This window comes from Amblyomma americanum, chromosome 7, assembly GCF_052857255.1.
Source record: "Amblyomma americanum isolate KBUSLIRL-KWMA chromosome 7, ASM5285725v1, whole genome shotgun sequence".
Taxonomy (NCBI): Eukaryota; Metazoa; Arthropoda; class Arachnida; order Ixodida; family Ixodidae; genus Amblyomma; species Amblyomma americanum.
Window position 1 is genome coordinate 127,635,833 of NC_135503.1, and position 14,386 is coordinate 127,650,218.

The 14,386-nt window shown below is 46.9% G+C and overlaps 1 long non-coding RNA gene and 1 other non-coding gene across 2 annotated transcripts; one reads left to right on the forward strand and one right to left on the reverse strand.

The window, feature by feature from the left end:
- The first annotated feature begins 790 nt into the window (after nt 1–790).
- Nucleotides 791–8,497, forward strand: LOC144099562 (uncharacterized). Its single transcript, XR_013307430.1, has 3 exons — nt 791–1,516; nt 7,198–7,267; nt 8,323–8,497. It is a non-coding gene; the product is annotated as an uncharacterized LOC144099562 (long non-coding RNA).
- Nucleotides 5,502–5,688, reverse strand: LOC144099647 (U2 spliceosomal RNA). Its single transcript, XR_013307461.1, has one exon. It is a non-coding gene; the product is annotated as a U2 spliceosomal RNA (small nuclear RNA).
- Nucleotides 8,498–14,386: the final 5,889 nt, after the last annotated feature.

Consider the following 14,386-nt stretch of genomic DNA (forward strand, 5'->3'; position numbering starts at 1 on the left):
GTTGCAGCAAAACTTGCCGCCAAACAAATGGCGGACGACGTGCCATCCCGCTCACTGTTTTGTGAAATATTTATTGCGTATGCCATATAACGCACACACACGCGCGCGCGCGCGCGCGCGCGCACACACACACACACACACACACACACACACACACACACACACACACACACACACACACACACACACACACACACACACACACACACACACACACACACACACACACACACACACACACACACACACACACACACACACACACACACACACACACACACACACACACACACACACACACACACACACACACACACACACACACACACACACACACACACACACACACACACACACACACACACACACACACACACACACACACACACACACACACACACACACACACACACACACACACACACACACACACACACACACACACACACACACACACACACACACACACACACACACACACACACACACACACACACACACACACACACACACACACACACACACACACACACACACACACACACACACACACACACACACACACACACACACACACACACACACACACACACACACACACACACACACACACACACACACACACACACACACACACACACACACACACACACACACACACACACACAGAGAGAGAGAGAGAGAGAGAGACAAACTTTTTTGCGACAAGAAGGCTGTTAATTAAGAAATATAAATTTTCTCCCCCTTTATATAAAAGTCTAGGTGTTTGGTTTGAAGGAAAAGAAAAGAAAAAAGTCATATTTGCAGAGGAATTAAACAATCAGCAGGAAACTAGGTGAGGCAGATCTAAGTTTGAAAAAGCCCTCGCGCCGCATTAATTCTCGTGGCTGATTTCCAAATTCTCTCCTCTTTTCAAAGCGGCCCGTTTATCCTGTTTCAGAACTTTTGATTCGCCCGTCCGTGATATAAGCTGCATCCAACATCCTTGAGAGGCAACTTCACCGCCGAAAACAGACGCTGGACTCTCCAGCACGACGTCATTGGCAGATCCGGCAAATGAGAGTTCTCCGCCGCGCCGTTGTGGCACCGACACAGGAGGCGCGTCCGATCCCTGCTCGGTGGCGCGTATACTGCGACTCCTCGGTCGCAGTTGGCGCACCTGCTGGGCTCGCATTGAAAGCGCCGCACTTCTACACCTCACGTACGGTGAGTTGGGCTGCAGAGACTGCCGGACCCGTCTGCGGCGAAGACAGCCAGCTACATCAGCCAGCCCAGCTGTGTGCGCCGCTACCGCAGCGACTGCAGTGCAGCTGCCGCTCTTCCCTATCAGCGGAGGTTCGCGTGATCGGCCCGTATCGCGGCGGGCGACCTCCGCCGGCCGGCCCCACTCGAACGTCAGCGGCAGATTCACCTTGGCTCCCATGAGTGCGGCGTCCCACCCAGCGACGGAAGAGCGGCGCTCTCGAACCGACCACCGGCTCGGACCGCACGCCGGCCCCAGGCTTCGGAACGCACGGTAGGCTCCCCTCTTGGGTATTCTCCTCTCCCCCTCTTCGCGCGCCCAGCTGATGGGGCGAAACACGCGACTGCGTTATGTCTCCTGCAGAAGAGAGCACAAGTGGTCTTCTTGGCTGCGTTCCCTCGCGAACGGCAGCCCGATCAGTCGGCGACAGCCGCGTACTGCTCGCGCTTTTTTGTTTTTGTCCCAGAATGCAGGGGCTTTCCCATGCTTCGTGGATCATTAGACAGCGATGCCAGCTAAGACAGGACATGTACGCAGCACTAGGCTCGTGTGAGTCCTTCCTCTCGCTCATGCAAAGGCTGTCTAGACGTTACTGGAGCCATAATCAGCGCTGTTTGTAGTCTCGGTGCTGTCCTGTGTGCTTTCGCTGCCCGTTTCGAGGAGGAAAGTGGTTTGTGGAGAGTAGCACGTGCGGACTACTCTCAAACATTGCACAGCTGATTCAGTCACTAGTTGGAAAGCTTTTATGCACGTGGCCCCTTTTTTCAGTGCTTAGCCAAGCTGTATCGGCTATAGAGGTGCTTCATGCGCCCTCGGAACCTCAAACTCCATCTAAAGCCGGTAGAAATATAAGTGGATTGAATGAAGTGCTTCACTTTGCCTTACAGCTTAGGCGTCCGAACAGCATGGAGCTTCTGGCTGAAATGAGTAAGCACGCATCTGCTGTGCTGTGGTATCGAAGTGTCGGTGGCTTTCCAAGAAAGGCGTCCAGGACAGGAACCGCGACGAAGTCGGGGCATAGCTCCCATTCTTACCGCCTTCTCAAAACATGTGAACTGACGGAGCGTCCCTGCTGGCGCTCGGGCACCGTGCTTTTGCAGTGAGCCCGGTTGCGGCCGCTGGGTCAGGTCGGACATCGCCGCCCTTAGGTGCGGGGCCGTTTCCTTGGGCAGTTAAGTGCTCCCAAGCACTCTTCAATGGTGCCAACGAGTGATCTTCGTGAACCCCTTTTTTATTTCTTGCGCGGCAGTAAGATTGGTCTCCGAAGTGCCCAGTGTCGTGACCGCTGAGTTAAGAACGCCGTCGGGTGTTCTGGTGCCCGCACTGGCGATCGCACGGAGGGAAAAGGGACGTCAGCGACGCGAAGCTGACGAATAGCTGGAAAGGAAGGTGTTTCGGCGCGTTGGTATTCTACATGAGCACAATGTATAGCGCAACGCAGAAGACCTACGAAGGGAGGAGGAGACACGGACAAGCGCTTTTTTCCTTATGACGTCCCTATGCATTCGAATTTGTCTCCGACATTCTGAACGTGGAATCTCAGATTCTTGCAACGTGGCCAGACGGCACTGAAGACCATGGATCGTGGCAGGTTTAAGATATAGCATCTGGGATAATCTTTAAAAGGATGTCCGTGTCTCTTCCCTTCATCGGTCGTCCTTTCTGTGCTGCTCTACATTGTCTTCGTTGTGTCTAGGGAGTAGGCCAGCTTGCACTGAACGGTGCTGCTCGGTTACACGACACGCACTCAGAAGAGACAAAACGAGGATCAAACGGGAAACTGTTTAATCTTATTGTACGCATGGAAAGGATTTTGTTCGGAATTGTCCCTCGTACTTCGTTTGGCGTTGGCTTTCCCCCACTGATTGCACAAGTGGATCAGATTATATTATTCAGTTTCGAGCTACGAGGATTTCTGTTTCCTTATCGTTCGAGGCCCATTCCGAGCAGCTTATCTTCATAGCGTGTGTTCCAGCAACTTTCCACTCTGTCCTATCTTTTTCTTCGCCAGGAGAGAATGCAGACGACAGAGCATTGTGTGGTTATGTCCACTGGAGCCACGAAGGCCTCTAAGAATAAACTTCAGTTATCCCTGAAATCCATGTGACCTCAACGGAAATTTTTCGGCTCATTCAAATACAGACTCTTTCAGAACAAGCGAAGCAGTGCGCTTAAAAATGGGCTTTTTGAGGTGTGGCGACGGTTTCTGCGGCAAAACGGTGAATCAAGTTAACTAGTAAGCTCGTTAAATCAGCCGTTCCTATCACCCTAAAAAGGCTGAAGAATATAACTGCAAGACTAATATTTTTAAAAAATTATTTTTTCCAACAACGGCTCGCCAGTTGAATGCCTTATCTGCTGATGTGCAATCTGCAAATGTATCACTATTCTCTCGCGCACTGTCCTGAATATCGAAGCGCGCTCACCGTATTATTACTTGCTTTTATTTTGATGGTTCAGACCGTGGAGCCAAGTTGCACTGCCTTTATTCTAATTTTTCACGTTTATTTTCCCCCGTCCTTCAATATGTTTTTTGCTTTACAATTAGCTTACAGCTCGCTAGTGTCTGCAGGTTTGTCTTGGGCGATTTGTTACGATTAAGTGTTCTTTTTTTAAGGATTAAGTATTAAGTATGCTTTAAGAATTCTTTTTTTCCGAGGACAATTACTGAATGGAATAAACTTAATATCGAGACAGTTAATCATAATTCTTTAGTGATGTTTGAAAAGTGCCTGCAAATGTTATGAATTTGAGTGTGCATTGACACGTCACTCCCTGCATTGTCGCGGTTGCAGTTTCATGAGAATCGGCCGAAGCCATGGGCTGGAAAGGGCCGGGTACTTTGATGGAGGAAAGCTGCTTTATCCTTGAGTTGTCTCCGACTGTAGTTAACACGATTCCCCTCTTTTGTGATACCCGCCAACACTGGTATTGCCATGCCGCCTTGTCCGTACCTCAAAAAGCGTATTTATAAAAAATTCTGCTTCCTCTTTGCTGAAACAGCCTGTTTAGTAAGCTTTGTTCAGATCCCCCAAACGTTCAGTCAGTGTCAGAATATGTTGCTTGTCGGGAAAAAAATTCCCGCCGGAAAAGCAATTCGCCCCGGTGCGTTCTGTAAGAGCTCGACCTACAGTTCACACGTGCGCGCATGCACCTGGCAGTGCGGGCGAGCATTGACATGGTGCTGAAAATTCGCGCGTTTCCTGTTTTTCCTGATGCAGCTGGAAGCAGATCTATTTGTGGTGTTTTGAAATAACGTTCTGTTCTCGAAGTTTTAATATGGTTGTGACTTCTTCGAGGTCCTGAGGTCGTTAAAGCGACCCCATTTGCTCGTCGTCTTTTTGCATTTGCGGGAACAATAGCGGTAGACTTCTTTACTTTATGTTGGTTTTGCAAACGAAGCCACCAAATCTCAAAACACGCTGATGTTGACGACAGAGAGATCAGCAACAGGCTTATTCGGCGAACGCTGGGAACTTTATTAGAAAAATAAATCTATCGGATTCATGGACCAATGTTGCTTGCGTGACATCATAGAAATGTCGCAGAAATAATCATGTGTACAGAATAGCAGGAACCGATGTTAAACCGCAGCCGCCTTTTTGATACATTAGTTGTTCGGTGCCACGATAGCGTGTTCTTTAACTCTATCTTGTGCATTCATTCTTTTTGTGGCAATGGCGGTGTGTCGATTTTTGAGTCAGTGTTACAAGATAGAAGAAAACCATTTTTTTACAACATCTGACATTCATAGAGGTTTAGGTGCTCTGGATAACACATTTTATCTACTTGTTTTAAAGAAGACAGGGGTTTCAAGTTTCAATTTATTGCCCACAACAGGTACAGGGCATGTACGAGGTGTGGCGATTGTGACGGGGTAAAAGCTGCATCAAGAGCAGCTTGACTGGCCCTGTCTCCCCACACAACATGGCAGCAAGCACAACAGTTTTGAATGGACTGTACACATATAGTGGGAAAAACAACAAGGAGCAATCATTTCATCTTAGCGAAAATATACATAACATGACGAGTGCAAAAACAACAAAAAACAATGAACAGTGCATTTGTGTAATTACAGTCAGATAATACGGTAATATTCAGTTAATGCTGCTGCTATCGCTGATAGGAAGAATGAAAAGGAAAGAGCACGGGCCTGCCTACTGGCTCAAGCCGAGCCACGCTCGCTGCCGCGTGCTGAAAGTAGGAGGGGTAAAGGATAGGAGAGCAAAGAGTGAGAGAAAAGACGCGCCGCGCTAATAGTCCCCGGGCCGATCCCGGAGGCAGTGCAATACCGGGTCGACCCGTGCCAGAGTGCTTCAAGACGAGCACTCCGCCATATTCCAAAAATAATTTTAACATCTTGGGTCTCAATGGGACCCGTATCAGATATTAAACCAGATAATCAGGCGATAATCAGATAATTCAGTTAATAATGTCAAATAGATTTTTCTTCGCTAATACGCGCAGCTTCTCTTTCGTTAGCTCATATTTGTTTAGTGTATTTGACGGGCTGTTTCGAAGCATGTGAAGACCGTAGTTCGTTCGTTGTCGTGGAAGGTGACATTGTTCGTGATGGCGGGTGGAAAGAACTGACATGGCAACGACCCGAAGTGCTGCTCTATTTTTATGGATTTCGGAGTTCAGAGAAGCCTACAGCTGATGCTCACAGAGGGTAGAAAGTTTTGCAATCCTGTATTTACGGAATAGATCGGAAGTGTGGCCGTTGCATGGAGAGTTTACAATTGCACGAATTGCTTTTTTCTGTAAAATAACAGATCTACTGACCGATTTCATGCTGCCGTTACCCCAAACCAAATGACACTACCGCAGATGAGATGCAAAATGTGTGGTATAGAGCATTACCTTTTTGGGGACAGGGAGAAAGTGCTGCACTTTCCTTAATATACCTAATGCTTTGCTAAGTTTAGTTTGCATGTTTTCTGCGTGAACACCCCATAGCATATTTTCACGAAAAACGGCGCCCAGAGTTTTTATCGCCGAACAAAATTCTATTTCAGTATAACTGAACCTCAGGGGATTAAGGCAAACATGTGTTTGTTTAGCTTTAGAGAGAACCGCTTTTAATTACGAACATTTTATTTTTAGACCTTTTGCACTTGACTACTTACATAGTTTTCCCGAAAATATGTTTGCAGTTTTAACAAGGTCATTTCCATTGCTTCCTGCAAACAATGTACTAGTGTCGTCGGCGAATATAACATAATTTATAGTGTTATCTAGAGATACAAGGTCGTTAATGTCAGCATTGAAAAACAATGCTCCCAGAATACTCCCTTGAGGTACACCATGCCTATTTTTCTCAGAATCGTCTTTTCTTGGGCTAGTTGGTTTTTCATGCTGTAGGTGTTTGCAGCGCACACGAAACACGGACGGACAGAAAAGGGAACGAAACACAGCGCTGACTTTCAACTGAGCTTTATTGGAAAAATAAGCGACTTTTATACAAAGATTTTTAACATGTGACTCAGAAGATGTCAAAACGTCCTACTACATGTGCCATCTAAAATCACTGATACTCTAGATAAAAACCCTGAAAAAACATGAATGGAAAACACTGAAAACACTGGAACACTGAAACGAAACACTGTGTTTCGTTCCCTTTTCTGTCCGTCCGTGTTTCGTGTGCGCTGCAAACACCTACAGCCTATTTTTCTGTTGTGAGCACATTTCATTTCCAGTACACATTGCTTGATGTCGTTTTGTCAAGCAGCTTTTTACCAGATTAAAAGAAGTATCACGACACCGTAGCAAGGTAACTTCTCGAGTAAGATATTGCGATTAATTCTATCAAATACCTTAGAAAAATCCCCGAAAAGAGTCCTAGCGTCAGCTGTATTCTTTCAATATTATCTAAACTTAGTTGTTAATATATCTAGAATTTTTAATACATAGTAATATTAGTAAAGTTACGATGATTCTTTTCCTTGGACCAGGGGTGCGCCGTCCGAGACGGTTTGTTGACTGGAAGGCTAGTCGCACCTGAGGTGCTCCGTCAGTGACGAGGTAAGGACGACTTGCAACGGCGGGAGTTAACTAGAAAATTAACGTCAGTTTAATGTTGATATTTACAAAACATACAGTATATTTAAACACAGTGGCAATTGAAATAGAACTGTCTAACAGGGAAATCTTCCCTCCTCGGCATAGCTGAAGATGGAGGGCATCTAAACCTATCCCAGAATGACGGGCTGGGCTCCTGGGTTCGGTTTTAAACCTTCGGGAGTTCATCTCGCATTTAGGAAGCATCCAATAGCAGGAAGACTCAACACGATTGGTTGCTTGCTGCCCCCTTCAACTTTGACCATATTAACAACTCTTCTCCAAAACACAAAATAAAGAAGTAATCAAATATTAATTATAAAATGCGATGCACAGAGCGACCTCCACAAAAGTGATTGGCACTTCGAATCGCGCGTCCCGCCCTGCAACCTTGATAGTTAAGCTATAGTAGCGCAAAAGACGAATTCTAAGAAAGAAAACAACAGGACCAGTGCTAACTCGCAACTGAAAGTTTATTCACAGGAAGCAAGGAATATAAAGAGGGCAAACAAACAAGATAGCAAAGCAAACAGACGTGTAGCTACGTGGAATCGAGGAAACGAACCTCACTGTCATGCAGGCAAACCGACGGGCTACTAACGCACAATCTTGTTTTTTTCTTCATGTAGAAAGCCTCCATAATCTCCCTGGTTAGCTGCGTTGGGTGACTGTGCAATACATCACTGTGATGAAAAGTAGAGATGCAAGATTTGCAGTCTCTGACATGATCGATTAGATTAGTAGATTTAATAGCCTCCAATGTACTATAGCATGCTCAGTTAGGCGCGTGCTAATACAACGACCCATCTGGCCAATATATACTTGTCCGCAGGAAAAAAGGAATTTTATAAAGAACTCTTTCAGAGCATGTAACATACTTAGTTTTGTTTAATTCCGCAGGTACTTTTGGATTCATTTTGTTTTTCAGCCTTTATTTCCCCCATAGCACACATACTTTTAAGTCTTTTAGGAGCTGAAAAGACAACCGCTATTTTATACCTTTTCGCCACCATTTTCAGGTTATGCGCAAGGCGGTGTACGTACGGGAGAACTGCAACCTTATTCCTTTCGTTCACTCTGTCTGACCCAGGCACAGCAGCCGAAGTCTTAAGTTGTTGTCCTCGTCCTTTGCGCTATTTTCGCTTAAGTATGTATCACCAACTCGCCCGTCTTGCCATCGTGTTGAACCTTGACAGTGTGCACGCCAGACCCTCTCGCAAGGTAAAAAAAAATCTGGACGGACCTCGGAGTCCCTTTCCGCAGGGGGCATTCCGACGCCTTCTTAGAACGCCCTCAGTTCCCACGCTTGGGACATTACAGTAAGCCGGGAAGGTCACTCACGTGCAATCTTCCCTTGGAGGGAAGGGGGTTCATTGCTGCGCCCCGCTGCTGCCAGCGGTGTCATTGAAGAGACTGTGACCGCGAAGGAACGCTGTATTTCTTCCCATCGTCCCATGCGCCTCATGTTGACTCGCCGACCCCTACAATATTCTTAATATATCTTTATCTAGAATTAGTGACCATATTGCCAACACTGTGAGGACTAGCCCCGCTCTATCCCTTTTGTTTGCTTCCCTGCAGTGCACCCTCCCTAGTTACCTTAACTAACAAGGGAGGGCGCCCGCGCCCTAGCGAGATTAGCGCCACAGGCGGTGGGATTGCTGCGCGCGCACGGGAGACAGCCGTCTGTTCGGCTCGGGAATTCATCGCAGCTGTTTCGGAGCAGCGAGGTGAAGATCGTGGGAACACTTTCCCGCGAGCTCGTCCCGTTCGGTCTCGGAGCTTCTCCCCTGCTTTAAGGTGGGTTAACATTCGCTCGTAACCTTGCTCGTCAGTCGGACGACCTCGACTCCTTAGCGTATTTTGTTGCTAGCTGGCTTTATTGTTGTAGCAATAAATGCCTGTTTGTGTCATTCAGTGACGTTCCTTTGTTTCCCTCATAGCAAGGCCCGCCGTGGTCGTTGTGTGGTTATGGATTTAGGTCAGCAGTTTTGAACTGTGTCAGCAGCGGTTAAGCGGGGAGAGCGTATTTAGCCCTCTAATTCAACTCCATATCTGGCAGCCCAACGAGGGGCCCGTTCTTGGAATATGAGACGACTGTGTTCGCTGCGAGGAACTCTCTGTCCGGACTTGACTGGGACAAGCGTGAATTTTTATTGTTAGAACCTTCCGCATGCTTTCTTGAGTGCGAGGTGAATTGCGCTGCAGCATGTTCGAACTATTCGACATGCTCATCACATTTTTTTCTTCGTTTTCCCAAGAGTTCCTTCACTACGAGAACCACGTACTAGCGCCCGCGGAGTTGCCGAGCCCAAAGCGAATGATTGCGTAAGCCGCGTGGGTGGTCCTATTTTCCTGTACATATTTTCTCTGCTGTCTCTGTTTCGACTATGGGAGTCGGCGCTCTGGGAGCCAGCTGGGGCCTTGGCTGACGCTATGAGCTTGCTGGCGTTGCAGCTCGGCACCGGGCGCTCCGACGCCGTCCGATGCGGTGGGCGCCGACCCTTCAGAAGCTGCGGTGAGCGGGTAGGGCCACCTCACAGAGCTGACGTCTCTTCGCAGCTGCGCACACGTACCCGTTCCGGGTTTTTGTTTTGTAGGAGTTCGTTGTCGGAGCTAGGCCTAAGGCTTTTCTGTTCCGCCCACACCTTGTCGGAAGAGACACGACCACCGGTGTTGGGAGGGGATGCTCATTGGTCCAGACCTGTTTTGTAACCTCGCACGAACTGAGCAGCCTCGTTCACCTCAACAAAGGACTTTGTTCACTCGGACTCTGCATTTGCACAGCCGCCCGACACGTTTGGCTAGCAAATCAGCACTGCGCCACAACGCCCTGCGGACGCCGTTGCCCCTCCTGCGACCTATGCTACTGGTATGCGGAGCGCGCTTCGGCAATCATGCAGATCCAGCGGAGAGCCACCCAGGCTTGCTGTCCTGTGCACATCGTCTCTCTGCCACCTGGTTCGCCCCGCACCGTCCCCTTTGGCTCAAATCCCCGTAATGCGTCCTCCATAGTCACAGTTACTTTAACTAACAAAGGAGCGCGCCTGGGTCGTAGTGGCATTAGCGCCTCGGGAAGTATGATTGCTGCGTGCGTGCTGCAGACAGCTGTGTCGTCGGCTCGGCGTGTAGACGTTTCGGCACAGCGCTCCGTTCTCCGTCTGCGTAATGAGGCCACGTGGGAACATTTTCCCGCGCGCTCTTTTCGTACGGCCCCGGAGCTTCTCCACAAGCCTAGAGCGGACGAACATTCGCTCGTAACCTTGGTGTTGAATCGGAATATATTCATTTCTTAGCGTATTTTGTTGCTAGCTGGCGCTATTGTTCTCGCCGCAATAAATGCAATTTTCACACGACAGGGTTAAGGAGTTCGTGTGGCAGAAAATGCGACATGGCCACTGTCGGCGTTCTTGACCGTGAGCGAAAAATGCATGAACAATCCCCCAAAAAAGCAACTATATAGGAGGTAGAGGGGCCACCTAGGTGACGCGGCGTTTTAGCGTCATGACAACCTACCAACCGAATTGCTAGCAAACTGCGCACCGTGGCAGGTGGGAGTTAAATTAATGGTTGGTCGTGAATGGTTTCTCGGGAAGAGCAACCTGGGTCGTACAAGCCCTACCGGTGGCAGCACCTGCCATCGCAGGTAGTGTCGCATCTCTTAACCGCTGCGCCACGAGTGGTATGACGACTCCCTACTTATATGGACATTAAGTAGAGAAGGACGAATTCTGCATATACGGGCATTATTATTAAAGCTATCGCCCTTAAGTCATACCCTTCAGGAGAACCTTAAGGGTCAGCTCCAATTTTTGTGCCAGCTAGTGTCGTTCCTTTGTTTCCATCACAGCAAAACCCGCTTTGATCGGCGTGCGCTCGGTAGCATGTGCGATCACGTTATGGGATCGGCGGCTTTGAACTCTGTCACTGGTGGTTAAGCGGGCAGAACATATTTGTCCCCCTAATTCAACTTAAGACTGAATGTGTTTACCGAATTGACTGGAGAGGAGGGGGAATTTCTCATTATCTTAAAAAGAATCGCCAGCATGATGCTGTGCCTCAGTTATCACAAATGAGAGATCATTGACCTTCGAATGTCATGGTTCGGTAATTGCTACAGTGTGTTGCCCTCCTTCGGGCAACATTAATGACTGTTCAGTTCATTAGCACCGTGCTTCGTTCCCATGTATGACAATTGTGTTAATGGGGCTTAACGTCCCAAAGCGAGTCCGACAATGATGGACGCGTAGCGGAGGGTTGTTAATAATTTCGACACCCTGGGGTTCTTTAACGTGCACTGACATCGCACAGTACACGGGTCTCTAGCATTTCTTTCCCATCGAAATGCGACCAGCGCGGCCGGGATCGAACCCGCGTCTTTCGAGTCAGCAGCCGAGCACCGTAACCACTGAGCCACCGCGGCGGCTTTGTGTTAGCCTGTTTGGTGACTTCAGTAATAATAAAGAAGTACCGAACCCACAAAGCCTAAAGTTCCTTTATATTGTTGAATAATTCAACTATACAATGACATCCAATTACAAACTAGAATAGCTCCACTAAGTGAAACACTGATGGATTTATGTGTTACCGGCTCTGATCCACACAGTTTTCTCTCAGGTATTCTTACATTTGACCTGAGTGATTGGCTGCTATATCATTTTAAGCTCATACAAAAATAAACAGGTGCAACCGTGATCTCCCTGCTTTTTGTCGAAAGTTTAACCCTAATATATATATATATATATATATATATATATATATATATATATATATATATATATATATATATATATATATATATATATATATATATATATATATATATATATATATATAACGAAAAAATTCCATTCTTTCTTAGAACTTTTAGCACGGAAATAGGAACTAAGACGGTTTTTTATGTAAGAAACTTCACACGAAATGCAATTACTCTTAGATATCTGGAGTGCATTCTGAAGTTTTATATGGGAATCTCCGACAGTACAGTTCCTAACACTGTACACATTTAATGGTGGTACACAATAATACTTATCTAGTAAGAAAATTTAATGGTAATTTATGGAATGCTGGATCACCATTTGATTCTTGTGGCACTAGACAGTAATTGAAGAAAAATTATAGCGGTACCTAAGCAATTCTTATGATATGTAAATGCGAGTGCATTAATTGTCGCTGAGTTGCTGGGGGCTTAGGGATGAACTTTGTTTCGCTACTCGCTTCGCTATGTTGCGGTGGTCTCGTACTTCGTTGGCAAACTGCCGCCTCCGGCCACACTTTGCCAACTGATGCTGGCGGAGGGGAATTTCCCTTTTGTTCAATCTTTAGCTGCGTTTACATTAATACGGCAGTGGCGCATCTGGAGGAGACGACACGGCCTACTGCTTACATGCACTACTTCAAGTCGGGCCTCTCGCCCAGTGCATGCGGTGAGGGAAAGGAACAGGGAGCCAACCGCTCCCAACTTGAGCATGGTTGTTATCCTCCTATTTTTAGGGGGTACTGTATAGCCACCTCAGGAGAGAGGAGGGGCGCCCCCAAACCTGTTTGCAGCTGCGGCTGCGTGCTTCCTTTCTCTTTGTGTTGTTCTTCATCGAGGCGGAGGGGAAGAGTGTTTCCCTCTCTTCCCTGTGCGCCGGCGGTCACACTTGTGATGGCCTATTGCTCTGGAGTGGGGGGAGGTGATGACGTTATTCGCGGGCCGCGTTTCTGCCACGCTTGCCTGCCACGGCTTTATGATGACGGCGGGGTTTTCGCACAACGAGCCAAGTAATGCTCTCGCATTAATGAATGTGTGCTCATAGCCTGAACTTCATTTTCCAGGCCCCTGCACAGAAATCGAAATATTCTCCTTCTTACATCTGGAGACTATGGACTCGAAGCTAAGCCAGTCAGAGTTGTCGCTAATATTTCTTATACTGCAATGCGGCATATCTCTAATAATGCTTTATTTAGCGGTAGTTTTCTTGATTGCGTGGAGATTGCCAAAGTTATGGTTACATTGTAAATGCAACCGGCGTAGTCATATAAACAGCTACCGGTCGATCTCGCTCTTGACTCTCTTCAAAAGTTCCAGAGCATCTCCTGAAAACGCGATTGTTAGGTTTCATCACGAAAAGGTCGCCGCCGTTGAGCAACACGGTTTTGATGAAAAAAAAATGTTTTTGAAATGGCATTTTTTAATGCTTTCGGAAAGCTGCTTAATAATTTGGAGAGGAAATTATTACAACTCTGCACTGCCTGCGATTCAACTCAACAAAATCAGCTGGAATTTGATTTAAGAAGAAAGCGCCATATTTAAACCAATAAATAAGCCACAGTATGATATCACCATCATTAAATGTAATGAATGTACAATACAGGTGGTTGCTGCTTTTTAATTTTGGGTTCCACTGCGAAGTCAAACATAGACAGGTTCGGTGCTGTTCAAAAACGAGTCATGCGCTGCATAGAAAACCTTGAACGTTTGAAACACAAAGCCCTGGTTTTCGGGAGGCATAATTTGCTTGAAGGAAACGAATTGCACGAGATAAATTTTGCATTACATAGTGGGAATGAAATTATACGCTATCCATCTACATTATCTGATTTGCGATAGCCCAGTAATGAATATTATAACCTTAGACATAACGTTTTCATTGCCTCTAGTAAAGAAAAAGATATGTAACCGAAACACTGATATTTGTATATCTTGTAGATCTACAGGTAGGTCTCTCGCGACCTTCAAAATTGACTTCGAAAGCTGCTTGCTGCTGCCACATTCAATACAATGTAATTTCTATTTGTTGTCTTATTCAAAAAGTGCATGTATGTTCAGAAACTTTGCCTCACATGTCGTTGTTTGTGTTTTTGTTTTTATTTCCACATTAGCTTGAGGAATGTAGGGCAGACGGTGCCGTCGTCAGGCAGAGAACATCTGCCTTTTTCTCTGTTCTCCAAGACCGATTTGTGTCTAGAAGAATGTATGCAATAAATAAATAAAAATAAAAGCAGCGAAGGTAACCGACGCGCCTTATCGCAGTCCGCGTATGGGGCGTGGCAGCGCCGCACTGGCCAAGTGCGGGGCTGGAAATTCACTGTCGCACT